Raw genomic sequence first — 23,596 nt, 5'->3', positions numbered from 1 at the left:
TCTTTCATTAGAATCTAGCGTGTTATTTAGTAGTACAAATGCCATTGCAGAACAGGTTTGTGCAGGAAATGAAGACACTTCAGCGAAAGTAAACGTAGGATGAAATCAACATTCATTTTATTTCACTCCCTTTAAAAGGAAAATACCCACATCAGTTTTGGCTCAATGACATGCAAATTTTTTTATTTTTTATTTTTTTTTTCTGTTCTGGGGTTTGAATTAACACCTAGCTGAAATAGTTGCTAATATGCTTTAGTGATTCATCGTGTACCAAAACTAAATTTATCTTCTGATAGAACGAGAGAAACAGTCAAAATATAGTGTTTAATCTATTTTAATGAATTCCTAAAGAAGGGTGAGTCTAATATCCTCTTTTGACTTAGTTGTGGTAAGAATGCTAGAGGGAAGGAATTTAAAACTAATGAGTCTAAATATGTTTTTCTTAATTTACAAGTGCCATTGAAATATTCCTTATTTGTTTCAAAGTAATTTTGAAGGGAATGGAAGCAGGTTTGTAACCTGGCTAATTGGATAATCTCAAAAGGTGTAATGATATGAAATTACCACTCCTTTCTTTGAGGAAAAAAAAATAAAAAAAGCAATTATTACAATTTGCCAGCTTAACTGTTGAGGATTTCATTTGACTTCATACTGCATCTTCAGTCATGGTAAGCCTTTCCAGCAAATTCAAATAATTTAAAAGAGTGTACTTTTGCCACTGAATTTGCTGGTTAATTTTGTCTACAAACTGTAAACCCATTTTAAAGGATTTTAAAAAGCAGTCCTCAGTTTTGCAAAAAATAGACTCAATATTCTCTTTTGAGTAAAGAAAATAGGCAGTAATACTATTTATACACATACATATTTATGTTTAGGACTAATTTGCACCTTTTAAAATTAAATCATTTTACCTTCTCGTTTTTATCTAAGTGATATACTAGTCTAAGTGATATAGTATGTTTGCTCCTTCCATTCTGCTTGATTAGCCCTCAATACCTAACAACAGTTTGTCTAAAAAGTTGACCAATCTGGGGAGTTTACTCTGCATTTTGAACTTCCAACAAAAGCCTATGACTTGGGAAGCCTGTCTTAGCTTGCTGTAATACACACATCTCCCATAGTAATGGAAAATAGTGAACCAAAATACAAAGTAGAACAAAAAAATCTTGAAGTGTGAAAATCTTGAGCACACCTGCAAACTCTGTTAAGTAAAAGAATCCATGTGTTTTAAATACACAAAATTTTCTGAGGACCCAGTTTCCCTTGTCTCCTCAGAAGAGCAAGCACTCCACCTGCTTCCATTTCTACTTAAATTAACATCAACCCTTATCCACCCACAGGTTATAAGCTGTTATTTTCACCTCTTGAAGTCTCCTGGTCCCTCCACAGATGTTATTAAAGTTAGGAATCCTACTGATTTCATACCATTCCTAGCAGTAAATGTTAACAGCTTTTGTCTCATCCACATGTGAAATACAAGGGCTACCCTGTACTCATAAATCCTGTAGTCCTAGGATCTTCTGGCCAGCTGGCATGGACTGATGTTGTTTGTGCCACTGAAGTCTCATAAACAAGCTTGCTACACCCAAGCTGCCTATTGGGAAATGGTCCCTGGCCTTTTCTTACTCTGTATCTTTGCTGAGGGTTTGTTTGGGAACTTGTTTGCTGGTCAGGGCCAGAAACATACCAGAGTCTTTTTTAGCAGTTTATCAGTAGAGATAGGAAAATAGCAGTGTCACGGTCTGTGTGCCAATCTACCAATATAGGCATAACCAGGTGGCTTTGTTTTTTAAGGATGTCCTTGGATCTCCTTCTGGATCCACAGTCTCCTCTGGACATGGTGGGGGCACCTCCAAGTGGTCATCTCTCCCTACCCAGCTTAGCTAGTGGTAGTAGAAGTGAGGAGGGCACCCCTTGCAAAACTCTTCTGGAGTATCCTTGTTCTGGCTTTGGGAAACAGAGAGAATTCTTGGTTTTGCTGTAGAGGAACAGTGTTTGCTTCTTTTTCACAGACAGCAGTTTCATTGTCTGCCCTCTCTGGGAAAGCAAAAGTTTCTCAAGGGTCAGAATTTTATGGAGGAGCTGTAGGAGATTCTGAAAATTTTTATTCAACAGGGACAATTGTATTTCTGATAGGTTCATGATTGGAAGATTTGTTTCATCTAACACATTTAGAACCTGGCAAAACAGGTACTATTTCCTTAATTACAGAAATAACAGGTTAGCAGTCCAATATTTCCAATCCAGTACAAAGAGGTCCTAAGCAGTGAGCTGAGGTAGCAGTTTCTCTGCCCCATGCAAACTTGACTCTCCTTTGTGATTTGTTCCTGTAAACTTGCAGCCACAAGCACCAAATCATGAAGCTGAAGTGTAAAAATACCACTTAACTGTATGAAGGAATAACTTGCATAATACCAAGCTCCCAAGATTTCTCTTTCTAATTTTATCATCACCCTTATTTTTATGTTTATGTTTATTTATTTATTTTATTTTTTTTTTATTTTGTCACACAGTAAGAAGGGCAGAGTCACATTCTTGCATCTTATGATTAGGTATGTAAGTCAGCTGAGTCCTAGTGTGAAAAAAGAAAACAAAGCATTTCTAGTTCGCACCAAACATTTCTTTTAACTGTAGCTCCTTTAATTGATCATGGGCCTGCCAGATTTGAGGCAACAGAATAAACAGACTTAAGAGATGCTGTTAGCTCCAAGTATGGTCCTTTTTCACTGAGGCACTTTTTGGTTTTATTTGCTACATATTATTTTATTCAGTGTTGTTTTTAGGCTGAGTTGGAATGTAACATTGTCGTGTCAGGTCAAAAGGGAAAATGCCAGTCAGTGTTTCCCTGTGGTTGCACACACGTAACATCATCATGTCCTTTCAATGAACTCTGCCATTATTCCTGAGACAGAACTGTTATGTTAGCTTGCATCACTGCAGATATTATCAGTTATAAAAATATGCAGCTTTTTATAAGCTACGTGTTCATAGTCAAAGGAAAATACCAACAAACCTTGTCATGAAATATTATCAAATCTAACTTTCCAGAACAGACTTTTTTTCCTCCCTTCCTTCCTCCTTTCCTTCCTTTCTTTCTTCTGTCTGTCCTTCTGCACTCTCATGTTGGATTTTTTTTTTTTTTTTTTTTTTTCAGGTGGGCAAAGAGAGAGGTATATAATAGTTAGTAAGGCCCAGACCTTGGACTGGGTTTACACTAACCTTTGGCAGTGTTTGTCTGTATAACTTGATCAAGCAAAGCCCCCTTTTCTCTTTTGTTTCTAAAATAGAGGGTAACAAGCTTGCCTTTTTTTTTTTTTTTCCTGTAAATTCTTCAGAGTCTTTTTATAAAAATCTATTATTATATCTGATAGAATTCCTCCAAGTAGTATTTAGAGGCTTTTAGAGAATGAGAGGAGAGTATTAATTCATTATTTGACTTATTTTGAATCTTAGCCTTTTGAATGACAGAAATGCAATGCCCATTACCTTGGAGATGGACACATCTGCAAATCTGTTAGAGTTAAGTAACAGAGTACTGCTTGCACAAGCTGTAATTTAAAGGTCGAAAAATCTTGCATCATCCCTGAAATATAATACCACAGATGCTCGGTTTTCCAATGCTGCATTTTAAAAAGCTCTGGGACAACTTCTTAAGTAAGTCCTTACACAGTTCTGTTCAGTCCTTTTGAAGTGAAAATATCTAATTCAGTTTATCACCTTTATTTTGATGGGGAAATGTTTTGAATAAAGATACATTAAAAACCAAGAAGGTATAGTTGAGCAAATAGCCCCGTATACATCTACATATTATCTCATGTTCTAGAAGCAATAGAAGCAATGTGTTAGCATGTTAATGGCCTAAACTATTCCTACCTCTGAGGAAGGGTTACTTACCATAAGCATACTGCTACACTGATAATGTTACATAGCTTTTAGCCTAAATTGAGCTGAAAAACACAGTAATGCATTTCAGATATACACATAGCTAGATACATCCAGCCAGATAGAAACTAATTGTTCATCTCCAAAAGGGCATTTACATCATGAAGTTGGTTATTCTCTGTGTTTATCCCAGGTTCCAGCTCCCAGTATTGCAGACAGGTTAATTCAGCCTGATCTGGAACAGAGTAGTTCCTTTGGAGGGTGAGAAGGATAGAGCTGGGAACTTGTTTATGCTGGAGTCCATGTTACACCAAATGAGCACGGGGCCATCTATACCTCCTGCCATGGAAGCCAGGGGCCTTCACGCTTTGGTGGGGGTGAGAAAAGTAGATAAACCATGACCAAACAGCTTTACAAAAAAAGTTGTCCTTTATTTGGAAGGTTCCTTGCTCAGATGCTGGTTTCTCCATGACTTGGCCATTTTTGTTTTCTTTCCTCAGCTTAACAATCCATGTAGGTACCAAATCAAGGTGTGTGGTTACAAACACAATGACTGCTGAGAAATTTGCAGAAGAAATGCAAGTAACTTTAATTTAGATGATAGAAAGCTAGGCCTCCACCTTTGGAGATTTAGCTTGAAACTGGAAATCAGCTTCTCCTTTGCTACATTTTGCAGTGAAGTCATAATTACGTGTTTGGCGTTAGTCTGTTGCCATGGATCGTAGGAATCAGGGGAGGCCATGATGACGTTGAAAGGTCACTTCAATCTCTAATGGCTATGGTTCTGGGAATGACTAATATCATTGTGCTGGTACAAATGTAGTGCAGGAATGGTATGATGAGCAGTGACTGACTTGTGTTTAAGCATAAATATCTCCAAGATTTAAAAGAAAGGATGATAGAAGCATATCAAAAAGGTTTATTTTTAAATTTTTCTTTATTTATTTTCTTTCTGTCCTTCTCCCCTTTTAAAATTGGTGTACTTTCATTTTGTTCTTCTCTGAGTGAGATTGTATGGTCATTGGATGAGGTCATTTCACTTATACAAATTATAACTTAACAAAGTGTGTGTATCAATAGATGTTATTTCTCATATAAATTTATGATCACTTTTAAAATGTCATCCTTAGATAATGCTTTACAGGGGAACAAGTTTGACTAATAACCATCATTATTTTTATTTTCCTATAAATATTTCAGGACTGTCTTTAAGATGTGACACTTCTTGTCTCATCATAGGAAATAAAGTATATTATAAAGTTTATTTTCCAAAGCACATGTTTGAAGTGTTTATCTGAATCAACGGAGTTTGTGCTTGGTTTGGGACAGTTGGGTTTGATCTGGCAGAACAGCATGACTGAGTCATTCTGAATTAATACAGCCCTAATGGTTATGTCAGAAATGTTTTAGGGGATGGGAAGGAGACAGAGCACAGATTTCTACTACAGCAGAAAAATGGTAAAACAAAAGGAAATAAAGAGTATGCCAATAGTGAAAGCTGTCTTGTAGAATCTCTGTGTAGCTCTGATTAAAACTTTTTGTTTACTTAGTGAATTTGACAGGAAATTAAAAAAAAAAAAAAGGCTTCCCAACATTGCTTTCTCCTTTCTGTTTCTTTATATCTTTTCCTTCCTTCCTTCCTTCCTTCCTTCCTTCCTTCCTTCTTTCCTTCCTTCCTTCCTTCCTTCCTTCCTTCCTTCCTTCCTTCCCTCCCTCCCTCCCTCCCTTTCTCCCTCCCTTTCTCCTTCCCTCTCTCCCTCCATCCTTTCTCAAATTTTAAGTGAATCCATTCTATAGTCTGTCTTTTTATTAAATTTTGATTAAATTCTATTAACAGACAATTTTATTAAATTCTTTTTATTAAATTTTATTAAATAAATTAAATTAAATTTAACTGTATTTTTTTTAGTTGTACCCATTTTCTACCTGTGAAATGTTTATTAATTGATCAGTATTACCACATATGTGTTGTTTTATATTTCACTTTGTCATTTAGAGGAGTTCATTTCACATTTTGCATTCTTGAGAACTGTTTGTAGAAAGTTTCCTTTGTTTGCAAATAGACATCTAGACCAAGCTACTACTCACTGCTACTGTGAAATAGTATCTCCATCTCTGTCTGGACAATACACACAGCTTCATGACAGGTCTGAACTGCTCTTTGTTTTAATGCCCTCTGTCAGTTGTGACATTTAACATTTGCAATTCCCACAACCGGTATTCCAGATGAAAATTTCCTCTTGCCCTTCAATCACTTGTTTCCCAGAAGTATAACTGGAAGATAAATTAAGTATCCAGAGGAGAGGAAGGCTTAGATTAAAACCTGAATAACCTAGAATGCTCTTCCCACTGCCAATAAAGACTGTGCTTTCAGCATCTGACCCATCCCATAGAAAAGCACTTCATTTGGACAGTATTGCCTGTCAGTCCAAAAGCAACCCAAAAGCTCAAGTATCTTCAAGTTTTAACCTGTGATGAAATAATCCAGTCCTGATATGAACCAGTGTCAGTGTTCTTGCCGGCCTGGGCTGACTACAATACCTTTGGCCATAGTTTGTCATATGACTTTTGGATACATCAACACAGCTGAAAGGAAAGAGAAAGGGATGAATGTTTGAGCCCACAGGCTGGCTTATGTCCATCTTGCCTGTGGCTCATCCCTTCTCTAACACACCTCTTTTGGAGACAGTTGTGGTCCACAGTGGAGCCACAGAAAAAAGAAAAGTTAGGCGGTATGAGTGATGGAAGATCCTGAGCAGGAGCTCACAGACTACCCTTATTTATTTAGCAGTGTGTTAAAGAGTCTTTGGGACTAAATCAGTGAGTGGTCTTGAGCTGATAAGAGAATCAAAAATAAATAAATGAAACCCAAATCCACACTGATGAAAAACCCTCCCAAAATGATGGCAGGAGGTTCTGGCCAGTATATTATTCTAAAGCTGCCCTTTGGCAGCAAAGGAGATTTTGCATTGTGTTAGCAGCTTTAATGGGAATTTCTTCCTGAAGGCTAGGGAAAGAGTGATGTTGCCTGTATTTCCCCGGTTCTGCTAGCAGAGAGGACTCTTCACTTTTTTCCACATCCCCTGTCATTAGCAAGTCGTTTCCTGCCCTCTATGGGCTCTGCCTCCCGAGAAGCAGTTTAGGTATGCCCTGGTGTTCCTCCTGTCCATTCTCACAGCTTTTACTTATTTGAAAAGCAGTGAAATCCTTTTGTTTCTAAAGAAAGACTGCAAGTTACCTGAGGTAAATTACCTTTTGTTGCTCAAAAAATCAGTAAATAATCAAACATTAGATTGCCTTTGTGATGCACTTCATAGTCAGGGGACTTGCCTAGGTGACAATGGAAGATCAGGATAAAAATCTCTAACTTCCCCTGCTTAATCCTTAGCATTAATCACACATCTCCACTCCTCTTTGAGTGTACATTGCCATTCTCAGAGGAAGCTGCACTGTGCCATCAGCAGGAGAATAAACAAAGGAAAAGTAAATCCCTGTGTTAATCTCAAGTGCAGAGATATTTTTTTCTCCAATAATAAAATATCTTCTGATGTTGCACAACTGCACCATTGGAGCATATGTCTTGTGCCTTCGCACATGCTGCAGATGATCAAAGCAGCAGCTTTGTTAGTTTAAAACAATATAAAAAATAAAGGGTGGCAGAACATCCAGGGTTGAATATAGCACCATGAAACAATGATGAAGCAGAGGATTCAAACTTTATGAAGTGCTTTTTCAGCAGTTCACAGAATACCACTGTCAGGTAGATCAGATGCCTAGTTCTGAAATAATTCAACAGATATTCTCCACATTTTCATTCTCACAGAAATTACTTATATAGATTTTGTACATGTAGATATTTTTTTTCAGTATCTATTCCTTGATTCCATACATAACCATCAACATAATGCTGTCTTCCACGACACTGAGAAACATTTTTTTCCCCAACATTTTTCTTTGCTTGCTAAGCAAATTTAAACTGCATTATTAAATGAATAGTGATCAATCCTATGCAATCTGTTCATTAGTAACTATTTCTCAAAATACAGCAGATTCTATTTGCAATATTTCTTTGTTTATACAAAAATAATATTGAAACAAATAATAACCTTTTCATAGTATTTCTATGAATGATAGCTTCATTCCATACCATCAAACAGTACAAAGAAGGCAAATACTCTCAATTCAGAACAAATCTTTGCAATACATAGTTTTAGGCACCTGGTTCTTTTCAGGAACATGAAGTCTAAAGTATTGCTTGTGAGTAATCGTCAGTATCAGTAATCTTCACATGATTTATTAATGCATTGCTAAAAAGCTCTGATGTAACTGTCCAGCGCTGTTTTATTTTTCCTATAGGGAGAAAAAAAATAAATCCCAAGCACGGTCATCATCGGCTGGCTTGTGTCCAATAATTCCAAGCAGTACTATTTAAAATTAATTTAAACGTCCAAGAACTGGGCATTAACTTCTCTCATATGTCAGGAGAGTAGGTAATAAAATAAAACCAATCAGTCAAACCGTAGCAGTCCTTTCCTCTGTAATAGTGGGAGGAGAGGGTGAGATCACCAGTTGTGCAAAGCTTAAGTGACCAGCTGACTTCTTTGTCTGCCAGCCTGCATGCTCTCCACTAGCAAAGCAAGCTAGGAAACATTTCTCCCTGGTTCTTTGTGAATAAGCAGCTTTCACATATAGCCCCATCTGCACTTATGAACCTATGTGATACGGTGAGAGTCCTCCTGAAGACAGTGTATGCCTCCATAAATTGTATTTCTTCTTACATCGCACCTGTGAAAAGAGACAGCTTAGTTAATGAGTGATGCATAGCTTTAATTCTCATGGTTGTGAATATGAGCAAGGCACCTGAGAACACTGAAAGTAATTATTCTGTCTTACCTTCTGTTTTAGCTCCTGGGACTGGCTTTGTTCATAGCAGATATTATGAGAATTTCTCACCATCTTTAAGACTGTCATTTGACCTTTGTGGCTTGGAATGGTTTATGATGTGATGTCTCAATTCTGAAGAATGGATGGAGGCAGTTAGGGGCTGAGCTACCTTGTATGGAAGAAATAGTCTTTGCTGATGAAGTCAAATTTTCCTTCTGCTTAATGTATTAAAGGACCACATGGCCTTCCTGCATGGGAATGGGCTGCTTTCATTTGTGAGTTCTGTATTTGAGAACAAAAACAGTCTATTTCAATTTATGTATAGTATGCATGCCTATGATTTGTGTTCAGTCTTCTGGAGATTTGTAGGAGATTTTGTACTGTAGGTTAACACAAAACTGTGAACTGAACTCATTCTTAAGATACAGCTCATATGCTTCTGTATATTGCAAGTAGGAAGACAAGATTTCGTTTTCCACATGCCAAATGGACTTATATTTAAAACACAGATATAAGAGGATGTTATCAGTCAAAATCCAACTTTTTTTTTTTTTTTTTCTTCATAAAATGAAGGAGAAGTTGTGCTGCCTTGTAACTGTTGTGATTTTTCAGTATATTGAGGAAAAACCAGTGGGCAAGAGTTGTTCAACAGTTCCCTTCATTCCTGCTGGAAAGGAAAGTATTTTTCATCATCTCCAGGTAGAAATTGCAGCAGACAGGGATGAATGAGAGGAGGAGCTTAATATACTGTAGTTACTCTGAATTAAGATTAAAATGCTGCTTGATAGCTGCTGGCTTTTTTTAGTAGCAATTATTTTGAGTGCATGATAATACTTGTTAGCGACTGCATCTGCTTTAAGCTCTCCACTCCTTGATATGTTCTTGAACTTCTGCCATTTTGCAAGGGGCACTGAATCGAAGGTTTTGATAGGTTGGGGGGCACTGATATTATACAATTAGCATGTCCTGAATTACTACTCAAGAATCAGTCTTGCAGGCAGTGTACATTTTTGTGGAATTGCATTCATGGTTGACTGACAATAAATGACAGTGTTGTCTTATTAAAATGCTGTTAAAACTTCTACTTATCATCAACCATCAACCCATATTCAGCTATGCTAAAATTGTAACATATCGTTAGTTATGAATTATTTTGATAGAAAATTCCTGTGTCAACCTAATATATCAATGTGTAAGTGCCAGTAGTCTCCACTGAGTACTGGCATATACTGGGTTATTTGTATGTGTACTACCATTGTAGTTTATGCTATCCATGATTCACTTATAAAATACCATTCAGACCATTAGTCTAATTAAATAACTTAAAAGAGATTTGATGTACAGACTGAATTAAACACAACTGGTTAGTATGTTCAGGCATGAGTGTGTCTATATATACAGAGCTCATAATAAATTACTTTCAGTACCTATCAGTTACAAAGATGAAGACCAGCATCCAAAAGCTCACCAAACAACACAGATAAACTATTTTTGGCTTTAGATAAGGTTTTTACTTCTAAAAGTATTCTACAGGCAGCAGTTCTGTGTCTAAGATGCTTATGTTTTAATCAAGGACTGTCAAACTTTTTGACAACTAAGGGAGAGATTACTTTATTGCTGTTTACTCAAGGATCAGATGGCAAATAAATTTTACAGTTTTAAAGGATGATGGAAAATGATCTGAGGACCATGTGAGAATTCCTCCATGGCCTGCCACTTTGATGGCCTAATTTGAGTAATGAGAAAATTTTACTATGCCCTGCATACAAATTCCACAAATAACTGTGTTACAGATGTAGCATTGCTGCAAAGATCCAGTTTTCTATTATCTTTGATAAAGCAGAATGCTTTATCAAAGATAATAGATAGATGTATATTTATGTAGATAAATGCTTTATCTACTGCAGTGTGATAAAGTAAAATATTACCCACATCATGTGAAAAAAACATTATCTATAAACAAAATTCAAAGCAGTTCAATAGCCTTGACTCTATAGGATGTCAAGGTAAAGATCAAAGTATTCTCTTTCATGATAATAATTTATGACTGTGCAGTATCATAGGGACAAAAAAGCAGATTCATTAGTGGATGAGTAGAGTAGGTGATATAAGTAAACACTCTAGAACAAATCCTGACTTCAATGAAGTAATTCTTATTTGTCTAATTTCATATCTTTGTTTATTCTTGAATTCTCCTAACAAACATTTTGCAGCCTGTGTTTTATTTATTTAGTTAGTTAGTTAGTTTACTGTATTGAAGATAGCAGGAGTCTACAAAGAACATGGATATGTCTTTCTCTTTGTACGTACAGTTTATTTCTATGCCTTTGAAACACAGATTTCTGAAGTCCTCTGTTGCAAAAGCACAGCTCTAGCTTGCCTGTTTGATATATTCCTTCAACAGTTTTTATACACAGTTCTTGTTTTAGAGTGGCATTTAGTAGCTTTTGTGAATGAACACAGATTCCTGCTGGTCACCTGCTTAAAATAATGTCTGTCTGCAAAGATACTTTACAGTGCCAAGACTTGTGTAACATGAGATATTGACCTGGGAAAGCAAATTGTTATTCCCATGATATGTAACACAGAGGCATGCTCTAAAGAGCTCAGCTGAATGGCCATTGCTTCACTGCAACTTTTCTTCTGGAAAAAAAAAAAAAAAAAGTATGGAAAGATTTCAGATTACATGATTAGCTGGAATTTATCTTGACCAAAACAAACTTGAATTTAAAGGCAGACTGTCCGAGGAAAGAGTGGAAACAGGCCAGGGAAATTTGTCATGAGGGGTTTTCTGGTAGAAGGAGCTGGCTGGAAACAAATATGGAAGAATGCAAAGAAGGTGCTAGAAGAGTAAGATGGAGAGCAAGAAAATAAGCTCTGTGGGAAGCTTCCCCACTGCAGTGCTCTGCAGTGCCTTGTGGCAATGCCATTATTCTGTTGAGATCAATGGGATTTTTGCTCCTGGCTTTTGTGCAGCAAGGATCCCATTCTTGTTGCTTATCACTAATACCTGACCTTGCAGGCAAGGAAGTTATTGCAATTTAGAGTGCCTCAAAAAATAACTTGTGTCACATGCCTACTGGGTTCAGTAGGAAGATAGTCTTCATGTGTCAGAAGGGCAGATATATTTATTGCATCTAAAGATCATCCCAGTCAGATTTCTGTATCAGATCACTTTGTTTACAGAGCAGGAGGAAAGCTGGGCATGTCTGGATTTATTCCCACATGTTGACTCACAACTATCCTACTCAAAGCCAAAACCACTCCTAGTAACACAGTCACCAGCAGCAACTGCCAACCAGCCGGAGCAGATAACAGCAGAGACAAACTTTCAATCTGCTTTAACCTGAAACTTGAATCTTGGTGGAAGAGGGATTCGAGCTATAGGAAGTAGTGACTGGAGGCATATTAAGGGACCTCTCATCAGTGATCAATAGACCCACAGTGGAAGTTCTTGCATCTGGAAAAGTCTTTCTAGCTACTCTCTTCAGTGCCAAAATTGGTAAGTCAATGTTATAGCATTGTTTGCCTGGGAAACTTTGAAATGGGGATTAATTTAAAAAACATACAAACAAACAAGCAAATGCATTTGTGTTTGATACTCAGTGTTTTCCATATAGATTCTTCTAAATTTACAAGTAGCATTTCCCCTTCCAGTCCTGCTGTGTGTAATCTGGGCTCTGATTGTCAAGTCATTTTTTTTCTTTTTTTTAAATTTTCTTCTCTAATGCTTGACTTCTTTAAGTTGATATCAGGAAACTGATCAGTTATTTAGACAGACTGTATTAAAATGACCCATTGATATAAAATCCAATTCATACATACTTAGCAGGGTGGGAATAGTAAGACAAATAGAAAAGATGCCAAAGTTTTCTGGTATTGTTTCAAGTGGAGATGATACTGAATGTACGCAGAACATGGTTTCTTAAGGATGTGTTGCCATTCTACATGTAACAATTGTTTTATTTTATTTGGGAGTTCATTACCTTTCAGTCATAACTGAAGGATAATTGACACTGTTTTATTGTACTGCAAGGAGATTTCCATGCTCTTTAACAAGTGTCTTCTCTAAAAGATGTCTAGAACTAACTTAGACACTGTTTGTTCTGCAGAATCTTTTTCTTTATAAAAGCTTTGAGGAAATATACAGTCTTTCAATGGTAGGTTGAATTCAATGACATCTACACTGACTTCCTCAAAACTCTTCCAAACCCAAAGCTTTTACTTCATTGTTATATTTATATCTTGCCCTATCTGTGTCCTTGCACCCATCACACACAAACCTTCTTCAGGAATGATGACAGTAGGCCTTATGCAGCTACTTGATATACACTCTTTGAGTTTAGTGTAGCATTTGTTCCTATAGAGTTTAGAATATATATACAACATCATTTAATCTAAGACATTGAATAGAAGTACTCAGTAGACAGAAGGTTATATTTACTTGGATCAGGAACAATAGGCTTAGTTATTCACCAAGCTTCAACAGGTTTCGAATTCAGTTAAGATTTTGACTTGCATTCCATCAGTATGAATACTTGCTCTGGTATGTAAGCCAATTGACTAAGTCACCTCAGGCAGTTGAAATCTACTTCAAACAGTCTGTAAAACCAGCCTGTTTGAAGCCAGCTAGCATCTGCTGTCTTATTGTGTGAAAAGATGGACAAAGAGGCAGAAGTTGGACTAACTTGTAGAATGAAGTAGAGCAAGGTACTGGGGATAACTAATGTATTAATTAAAAAATTAGAAAAATTTGGAAGAGGTGAAAATATTGCTGAAAACCTCACAGTTTGTTATGTATTCATACTGGATGCAGGCAGAGTACCACTCACATTTTAAAGAGTTATGTTATGAACTATAAATAAAACTAGGGTTGTCCCTTGCTGTTATACCAGCTTCTTAACCATTTCAAATTCTGCAAACAGTACTGAAAGGTACTAGGGATCACTAGGCCAGTCTCTTCTGAGTTTGTGTAAAACATGGCTGCATCTTTTCAGCAGCATGGTCTTATGCTAAGATTGCTTTTTCCTGGAAAGAAGATGAAAATGCCTGAATGTCAAATCCTGACCAGCACTGCTGTTGTGCAGCTCAGTTCTGCATTGTGGTTTGCAGTGAAATGCTACATCATTCCTCTTTATTTCTTATGGGCTTTTGCTGCAGTTGCATTCTGCATATGGATTTTTCTGGAGCCAAGTTTTCCACAAGTAACAGAATATCTAAAGCCATCAAAAGATGGCTATCATCCAAAACTAAATATCATTTCAGTTCCCTTTCTTGATCTGAGGAAATTTGGAATGATAATAAAGAGGCTCCTAGAACTGTGTTACACAAAAGAGTAAAATGAGGGTGACTCTTCTCTTGCTGTGCTTTTCTTGTTGCATAACCATGAGATGGAATATATATATATACATTTCTATTTTAACTATTTATCTGTGACAAACAAATGGCAGCAAGCAAAAGCTGCTCATTCTAAATATTCAATCTTAAGTTTTGCAAAACTGAAAAACAAGAGGGGAAAAATTTTATATGTTGAATTCTGGTACCAGTTTTCACAGAAATGCTTGAACAACGATCAATACAAATACATCTGAGCATTTTGAATTCACGTATCCCAAAATTTAAAGTAAGCCATCAAGGAAAGAAAATCAAATATTCAAGTTTAAGAAGTTTAGGGAGATTATTTCCTCTTCTTCTTGTGCCCAAGAAGTGAGAATCACAGAGGTCTCCGGTGCAATTAAGCAGGTTTAAGCTGCCATTTCTGGCTTCTGGGATTTCAGTCATGTGTGTTGGAGAAAGCTCTTCCATTTGCTGTGCTGCAAATTGTTTGATAACAGATCTTATTTTTATTACTTTGTTTCCACCTAGTGTTCGAACTGCAAATTACACTAAATTGTAAGTATGTTCTAGAATCAGTACCTGCAGATCAGCATTGGGCTCAGCTAGGAGGCATTTACATCAAAAATAAGCAAATGGATATAGTAATATTAAATATTTATTTTACAGTATTGCTGTTATTTGCAGTAGATTCTAGACTAAAGGCTGTCAAGCATCTACTATGATCTTCGCTACACAGTCTGTTAAGAAGCAGGAGTATCAGTTATGATCTAAATGTCAGAATCCTTCATGGATATAATCTTTTTTTGTGTGAGGTCTGCTGTTAACTGAAGACAAATGAACACACCGTGGTCACTGAAAGGCATTCATTACTCTCATGGGCAAGTGTGTGCTAAGAATGAAGTCCAGAAGGCAGTCACTAAACTACATGGAGGTTTCCATGTGAACTTACCTGGATAGTCTTTACTCATATGTCAGTAAAATACTTTTCATGCTTTATAACAACCATAACATTTTAATAACAGATACTGGAGGCTTCAAAAACTCCCTTGTGTTGCAGAAAGAAATAAAAGAGAAATTTTTGTGTTGAACTATGAAAAATATTTTTTCTGGTTTGTTTGGGAGGTTCAATAGAACATAGCTAGAATACACAGCTTGCGGCTCTACCTTGTGAAATGTAGCAGGAGGCTTAAGGACAGATAAAAAGCATGTATAGACAGTGATGTTTTAAATTCTGTTATGTTCTAAGACAAAATAAATTGTGCCTTAGTCTTATACATTTTAATATGTTATATATGCTTATAAAAAGTAAAAAAATATATACTAGTATTGCTAATCTCAGACAGCAATTCATACAACACAAGTATGGCAACAGCTTTGATAGCTATATATTTTTTATTTATGCTTTTCTTATAAAATTCTAGATACAATAATTCTGTTTATTTGCCTGTTCTTGTAACTAGAGCAAAATAGCTAAAATACCTAACTGCACCATATACATCATCTGAAAAAATACAGAATTATTATTTATCCAAGCTTCTAAGCTTCTAATGTCTGATGTGTAGGGGAACAGAATGTCTTGTCTTAGGGATTTGTAATTTGGACTTTTTCTTTAGGAAAAATGCTTTTTTTTTTTTTTTTCCCTTACATTTTCTCTTTGAGCACATGCAAAAGTTAATGTCCAGATTAAGGAACTAACTAATAGTTTCTTGGTCCTTCATTCAGGACAGTGTACTAGCTGTTGTGGTCACCTTCTTCACCTTTTTTTTTTTTTTTTTTTTTTTTTTAAGTGTCCAGCACTGGTTACTGCATTAGGCAATGCCTAACAACCTGCACTGCACTCAACTCCTTTCAGGCCTTCATCTGAGGAAGTATCTCCTCTAAATGAGTAGATACTTGTCACCCATTTGAGGTGTGGCTTAGACACCTAGGTGCTTGCTCCAAACCAGGCAGATAGCTATGCAGAGGTATTCGTGTATGTGGCTGGAGAACTCTGAATAAAAGGGAATTTACATTTTGCAAGAGATAGGCAAGAGGCTGGCTAATGTTTACAGAGTTAAAACTTTGTATTTAAATTTCATTTTCATAGCCAATCTTTTTCCTTGATTTGTAAAGTGGTGTATTAATATCATAGACGTGTAAGACAAAGAGTCCTTTCTGTTGAAATGTGTTTTTGTTTTGATTTACAGACTGCTTATAGTGACATTAAAAGACCAATTAATTTAACTTCTCTAAAGACTAAGTGCATATGAATCTACAGGTCAGCAGTTGTCTATCAGAACCTGCTTGTTAAAATATTGGATTATTTTAACAACAGTGAGCATTACTGTCTGAACTTGGAGCTACAGAATGGTTCAAGTCTAGATCAGTTGCTACTACCCAACCTTCCTGCTTGAGTAGTAAACCCAAATTTTATTCATGGCATTTTTTTTTCTTATTTGTGAAATAATCTTAACTGAATTGAGCTTTTAATGGTGACTCCATGGAGAGGGTTAGGAAGGAAAGAACACTATTTTATGATATTCTCTGTTGTTACCTGAAAGCCCTATCCCTGCCAGAGAGATTCCTGCATTGAAGTGTAGATTTGCTAGATTTGTAGGTTTGCTAGGTCTGAGTCCCAAAATCATCTGGCAAGACCTGTAAACTAGGGAAGGCATCACTGTGGATGTAGCTCTATGGGGAAGATGCACCCATCTTGGAACAGCTGCTTTTGTTTTGGATCATGGTAAGCTGAAGGGCTATTTTATTTTGCATAGTTACCTGATCATATGAAGACAATCTCAGCTTTTATGGTACTTTAAGCAGAGTGGGACTGGGATGGTTTCCTTTCGAGGGGATGGAAGGCAAGACTTTGCTACAGGAGAAAAAACATACTGTCAATATCTAAAACCAACAAACTAGTGCAAGCAGAGTAAATTATTTTTGACAGTATGGGAAACCTCAAGATTACCTGATATAATTAAAATCAGTACATTCACCTCTAAGTAATCATTTGTAATAATAAGTGTCATATTTCTTACCCTATCATCCTTTAAGGAACTGCTCTTGGCAAAATAAATAGATTTCCTTGGAGGACTGCATTTATGCAAATAGATTGTGATTAAACTAAATTAGCACTAAGTATCCTCTTCAGCCTTGTATATACAATCCTGTCCCGGGATCTTTGGGCTAATGAGTATGTGGATGAAAATGTTTTATGAGAGATACTGTGGAAAACTAAATTATTAGAGTGTAAAGTAAGGAGGAAGCTGACTTTGATTTTTGCAACATTTTAATGCTGGTACTATATAGTTTGAATCACTCTTTTCTATTAAGAAGGCTAGTAGAAAGAAGGGCACTTTTGACTAATGTTCTTTTTTGATGCTTTCCATTACAGAGGAATGGCCACACTAGATTAGACATAAAGAACCATCCAGGCCAGGAACTTGTTTCTGACAGAGCTCAGTCAGATGCCTCAGAGGAAGGATCTGCATTGCAAGGATCTGCAGTCAGACGTAAGGGCATGGCTCACCCTCTAGCATGAAGATAATAAAGCTGTTCATATACCTAGAACAGTCTGGTGATACCAGAAATAATGAATTAACTGTTCACAAATTTTCTCTCTCTTGTACTGTGTGTGAAATACAGCCAAGCTCCCAAGCCTGATCCTTGCTTGAAGCCTGGATGTAGCAAATGTAACAGTTGCCATAAGCTGGAGGCATCACAGTGGGCTGGGAAGTAGGGGCAGCAACAGCTGTGGGCAGAGCAGCCCAGGACCCATAAGAATTCACACCTGCACATGCCTAAGCAAGTGGACTGAAAAATCCTATCTGCTGATAAACGTTTTAAAAGAGAGTAATCTAACACCTTGTGTTTGGTGCTGTTTTGTGAGGATTTCAGAGCTTCCATGTGTCCCAGATTTTATGGGGAGAACTTTTGGAGGTCTCAGCAAGAACATCAGAGCAGTTTAGGGAAAGTCAGACATAGCCACAGCATTCAGGGAGGCGTCTGCCACTTACACTGGCATGCAAAGCTCTGAGTCAGCTGTGTATGGAGTCAGAGACCTTAAATGAGGCATGGAAACAGAGACACCCAAATATGGAGCTACTTGAAATTCACTTTTCCTTTGTAAACACTTACAAGTAGTCAATACAAAAACACTGAGGGTTGGGGATTTCCTACATCTAGCTGTTACCTTTTTCTGAGGTCTATCCATCTGGGACCAGAAACAGACTTGTATCCACCATTGTTTCTTCAAAGTTCTGACTAAGGACTACTCTAGTAAAAACAAATTGAGGAGAAAGTAATACAAGGGACACACAGCTGCCTTGTTTTCAGAGACTCTGTATAAGTAGAACTCCTCCTGTTATTATGGCATGCTGCTCATGACAACTATAGAGAAAGCTTGTCATCTGGAACATTAATTTTTTACAGGACCATATTTAAGCTCAGTAAACATTTTTATTTATTTATTTATTTTTTTTACAATTGTAAAGTATACTGTGGAATTAAAATATATAAATTTATTGTTAAAGTTTCCCTCATCTGTGCATTATCTATGATGTCTGCTTCTAATGCATAGATGTATATTTGCCTGAATGCATATTCTGTACCTTGTTGAATAAATCAAAGCTGTTATGTATTCCAGCTTTCATAGTTCTGTTGCTTATGAGATATTGTGCCTGTGAATTCAGGTTAGCTTGGATGTTCTTTACAGATCAACATCTTTAGTACTTACACAACCCTGCAAGTGACTAAATATTATTTGGCTCAGAGCAAAGCATCACAATATAATATGCCTTCTTATGATGTTTATCTCCTTTGCTCATAACAGAAATTTTTATCTATTTTTAAGAAGCCTCTTGTACATGAATTTCACTTTTTGAGCTTGTACTATACTTTCTTTTCACAAACTTCTTAATAGTCACCTCTGTTGCAACAGAAGAATGAAAATAAATCGGTACATTTTCATAATTAATTAATTAATTATAAGCCAGAAGAGGAGATAGTTTACATTTCATTGACTTTATAATAATAGATTTGCAAATGCACATGTGATTACCTCCTTCCGTCTTGTTTATTATTACATGAAAAGCTCAGGGAAGCCCTTAATCTTTTTTACCAACCATAGTTGTCAGAGATAGGATGTGGTAAGGATGGGAGAAAAAAAAAGGAAGGAAACAGGTTAGCACTGTCCGATGAAAAGGTGTACATAATTACAGAGAAAGTGTGGACTCTTTTTAAAGTTAGTAATTCTGGCTTCGTCTTCTGGGAAGTAGCCATTTATACAGTGTACATACAGCTTAGGAAATTGACACTCATAAGAGGAAGGAAAGAATATGCTTTAGATGGTTGAGTCTAACCTAATCAAGTTACTGGTGGTGTACCCCAGGGCTTAGCACTGGGCCAATACTGTTTAGCATCTTTGTTAACGATCCGGATGAAGAAACAGAGTGCTCTCCCAGCAAGTTCACAGATGATACAAAACTGGGTGGGCTGGCTGATGTGCCAGTTGGTTGTAGACCTTGACAAGCTGGAGAATGAGACAGAGGGTAATCTCATGAAGTTCAACTTCATGGAGTAAAAGCATGGGAACGAGGGTAAAGGCAAAATCCTACATCCAGGGAAGATTAACCCCAGGCACAAGTACATGCTGGAGGCTGGCAGACTGGAAAGTGGCTTTGCTGAGAAGGTCCTTAGAGTGGAAATTGCCCAGGAGCTGGAAAACAAGATGACCATAAGCCAGCAATGAACCCTCATGGCACAAAAGGGCCGACGGTATCCTGGGCAGGTTGAGGGAAGTGATCATTCACAGAATCACAGAATTTCTAGGTTGGAAGAGACCTCCTCCCTACTTTGCACCAGTGAGGCTGCCTCTGGAGTACCATGCCCAGGTCTGGGCTCCTCAGTATAAGAATGATATGCACTTACTGGAGCAAGTCCAGCACTGGGCCACAGAGGTGATTAAGTGCTGGGAACATCTATCACATGAGGAAAAGCAGAGAGAGCTGGGACTGTTTTGCCTGGAGAGGTCTCAGGGGGATCTCGTCAATTTGAATAAATACCTGCTGGGAGGGAATCAAGAAGAGGAAGTCAGACTCTTCTCATTAGTGCCCACTGACAGGATAAGAGGCAATGGGAAGAAACTGAAAATCTTGAAATTCCATCTGAACGCAAGAAAACACTTTTTTACTATGTGGTGTGGTCAAGCATGGGAACAGATTGTCGAGAGAGGCTGTGGAGTCTCCATCCTCAGTGGTATTCAAAACTCAACCAGACCACCATCCAGGACAACATACTCTAGCTGGTCATACTTAAACTGGGGTGTTGGACTACATGAGCTTAAGAAGTCCCTTCCAACCTCAACAATTCTGTGCTTCAGTGAATTGATCCTATTATTTGATTAAAGTCTGCCTGCAAGTGTAGTAGTGTAAAAACATAGGAAAATATTTCTTTTCAGTTTTGAGTTGTTGACCAATTTAGTGGTGAGTTGACTTCCTTAATGCCTAAAGTGATAATGGTTCCTATCACTCAAATCCCATCCTCTAGTTTTGTCCTTCCCAATAGTGCTTGGAAGATATCAAAGATCACTAATATAGAAACAAATTTGAGATGAAAAAGAAAAGTTCTTCCATATGGAAAATATGATGTATGGATAATATTTGGCAAATGCTTCTCCCATATGTATACATGTAGACATATAAGCAAGGTGTGATTTGTAGATGAGAGGAAAGCTAGCACAGTACTTTAAGACTTTATGAAAATCAGGACATACTCTGAAAGAAGCAGAAGAATCTATCTGAAGATAGATTGTTCATTCTAAAAGATGGCATGTCCTTTAGGTTGAAATCCTGTGGGAAATTTCTCTTGTAAGACTGTAGCTGCTAGGGCAGGGAAAATACTCTGTATTCTGGAGGAAGATTATGACTAAAACCAACATGACTGAATTTACAGAGAAGTTAAAATACTAATTTTGAGGTGTGAACTGTTCTTTTGTTTCAATAGTTGCTAAATTAAGGTACTAGCTTTAAAAGATGGCTTCATGACGGATGTAAACCTCCTAATAGTACCCTGACAAATGAGTGGTGTTGCCCTACCAGTATCTTTTTTTTTTTTTTTTTTCTCTCTTTTATTTTTATTTATTTATTTATTTTATTTTTTTTGCTATAGGCTTTATTTCAGTTCTTTTGGTCATGAGACCTGCAGTGAATTGGATCAGTTTACTGACATGACTGAGTTGATGTAAGAGACTATTGCATGAACATGGCCAAGGGCAGGACGAGGAAGACAGAACTGCTCCTTCTGGTGGGAATGTGGTATTAGATCAGTTTAAACTGATAATGAAACCGCGCCCTTGCTGCTAACCACAAAAGCTATTGTCAGCACCCGTTTACTGGATCACTGCACTGTACAGTTAGGTTAGTGACAGAGACACTGATTCATGGCAATCTCTGGGGTGTTTCCTGAACAGATAGTCACTGCAGTTACACCTCTGACCATTCAGGAAGCTGAACTCACAAAATCCTTAGAAAATTTACAGTAAGAGGCTGTCACTGAACTTGGCCTGATGTGCAAACCACTGCAGACTGTATATTTGCGGTATTGTCTTCAAATCTCTCAGCTCCCATGTTTTCAGCTAAGCAACCATCCTTCCTCATCCTGTGCGTTTGCCTTTATTTGCTACTTCTGCAGCATAATTCAGATGCTACTCTGTCCTGACCACAGGCCATGTGGAAAGAATTGCTAACATGCCACACATTTTTCATGACATAGCTCTCATGCAACATCACTGCTCATCTGATCACAGATTTTCTAGAATATAAAATTTCTCCTATTTATTTCAACTCCTCTTCAGCTACTTTGCTACCTACTTTCAAATTTCTGTTTCCATTTACTCCCCTTCTTCCAAACAGTGGCACTTGCAAGTCATGTCCCCACTGTGCTCTTTTCATGGATTAAGTTTTGGTCTGACTAACAATGATCTTTGTGTGTGTCATGGTGCTCACCTAGTACCTTTGGAAGATCAAATTTAAAACATGTATTTTCTCAAATAAGTACTGGAACTTTTGGTGCTAGAAGTTTTGATTATATAGAATAAGATAGCACTTCAAGTAATATTGTATAATGTAATGGAAAACATCCAAATTTTAACATATTTATCAGCTGAGGAACAACAACAACAACAACAACAAAATTTCTCTAAGAAAGTGAGGTTAAATGCTTCCAAACAAAAACTTCAGTGTTATTTGCAATAATGGTATGCTGAAATTTGTATATACATTGTGCTCTGCTAATTTTGTTCTCCTGTAGTAAGCAAGCAATTGAAATTGATATTCCATTCATCTTTTGTGAAAGCAAAAAAGATTGTTCTTATTTTCAATTGAAATGATCTCTAGTTCCAGTAGAGATCTTTACCCAGAAGGAGAAAATAACCTTTAATTCTCCAAGGTTCAAAGCCAGCACTATGTGTAAGAAAGATTCAAAATAATGCCCGTTCTCCATGCAAAACATCTGGGAAACAAGAGAATCTGAGTTCATCAACATGTGATTTTTGAGAAGGTACCTGGGAACTTGAAAACCAGGTTTCATACTTCATACAGGTATTTCAGACACTAAAGTGGTGGCCCGAGCAACACTGGAAAGTAACTTCTGTACTGCTCTGAGTGGAGAAATAATTTGATCCAAGTGTTGTTTGTCCTCACCACAGCTATTTTTACAGAAAACCACAAGATTTTACTGGCTGAGCTTGATGGCATGTGAATTCTGCTCTCCAAGGAGCATGAAGACCAGCAGTTTTGGCAGTTTCATTTCCTTACTGATGACAAAAAACAAAAAAAAGACAGAGAGACCAGCGTGACACATACTGCGACACTGGATTTTCTGGTATCACTTAAACAGAGAGGCAGGGTGCAGCTCAACTGTTTTTAACCACAGAAACAGAAAATGTTATTTGGCAGGAAGGAGGAAGTACACCAAATCTACTATGTCTCAAACCTGACTGTGTCTCTTTAAAATGTTCTTAAACCTGTTTAACACACCCCTACTTTTCACCACTCCCTGGGAACATGCGCCTCATATAGCAACTTGTAAATCAAGAAAAACCAAACCCAGCAATTTATTCTCTAGTATGTGGTGGCTATTCTCACACACCCATGCTGGCTGTATAATTAAGCTACAGCATAGCTCACTGACATGGAACTTTCTTCTGCAACTTAAAATGGTAAAACCACTACGGGTTTAAAAGTTTAAAATATTCTAGAGCAGAATTGAATGTTTCAAAATAAAAATTGAGAAAAGATAAATAATTCAAATACTGTGATTTAGGCACTATACTATGGAGGTTCTGCTCACAGATACATAGATGATGTCAAATCTCAATTGTACTGGTTTATCTGTAGCTCAGGACTCTGAACAGAATGAAAAAAGTTAACTACAAGACAGCTAAAAATTAAAGTTTTAGTTTTAGTTTAGCAAGAGGGTTTGAATCCAGAAAGATCTGACATATTCCTTCTAGAAA

General features: G+C 37.0%; 1 protein-coding gene across 1 annotated transcript in view; it reads left to right on the top strand.

Annotated features, from left to right (window-relative positions):
- The first annotated feature begins 12,085 nt into the window (after positions 1-12,085).
- Positions 12,086-23,596, top strand: part of SCEL (sciellin) — a 73,519-nt gene continuing 62,008 nt past the window's right edge. Inside the window, exon 1 of the mRNA XM_072032482.1 lies at positions 12,086-12,268. The gene's annotated coding sequence lies outside the window, so the exon portion shown is untranslated. The remainder of the gene's footprint in view (positions 12,269-23,596) is intronic.

The sequence above is a fragment of the Anas platyrhynchos genome, chromosome 1, assembly GCF_047663525.1.
Source record: "Anas platyrhynchos isolate ZD024472 breed Pekin duck chromosome 1, IASCAAS_PekinDuck_T2T, whole genome shotgun sequence".
Taxonomy (NCBI): Eukaryota; Metazoa; Chordata; class Aves; order Anseriformes; family Anatidae; genus Anas; species Anas platyrhynchos.
This window is presented reverse-complemented; position numbering and strand designations above follow the sequence as displayed.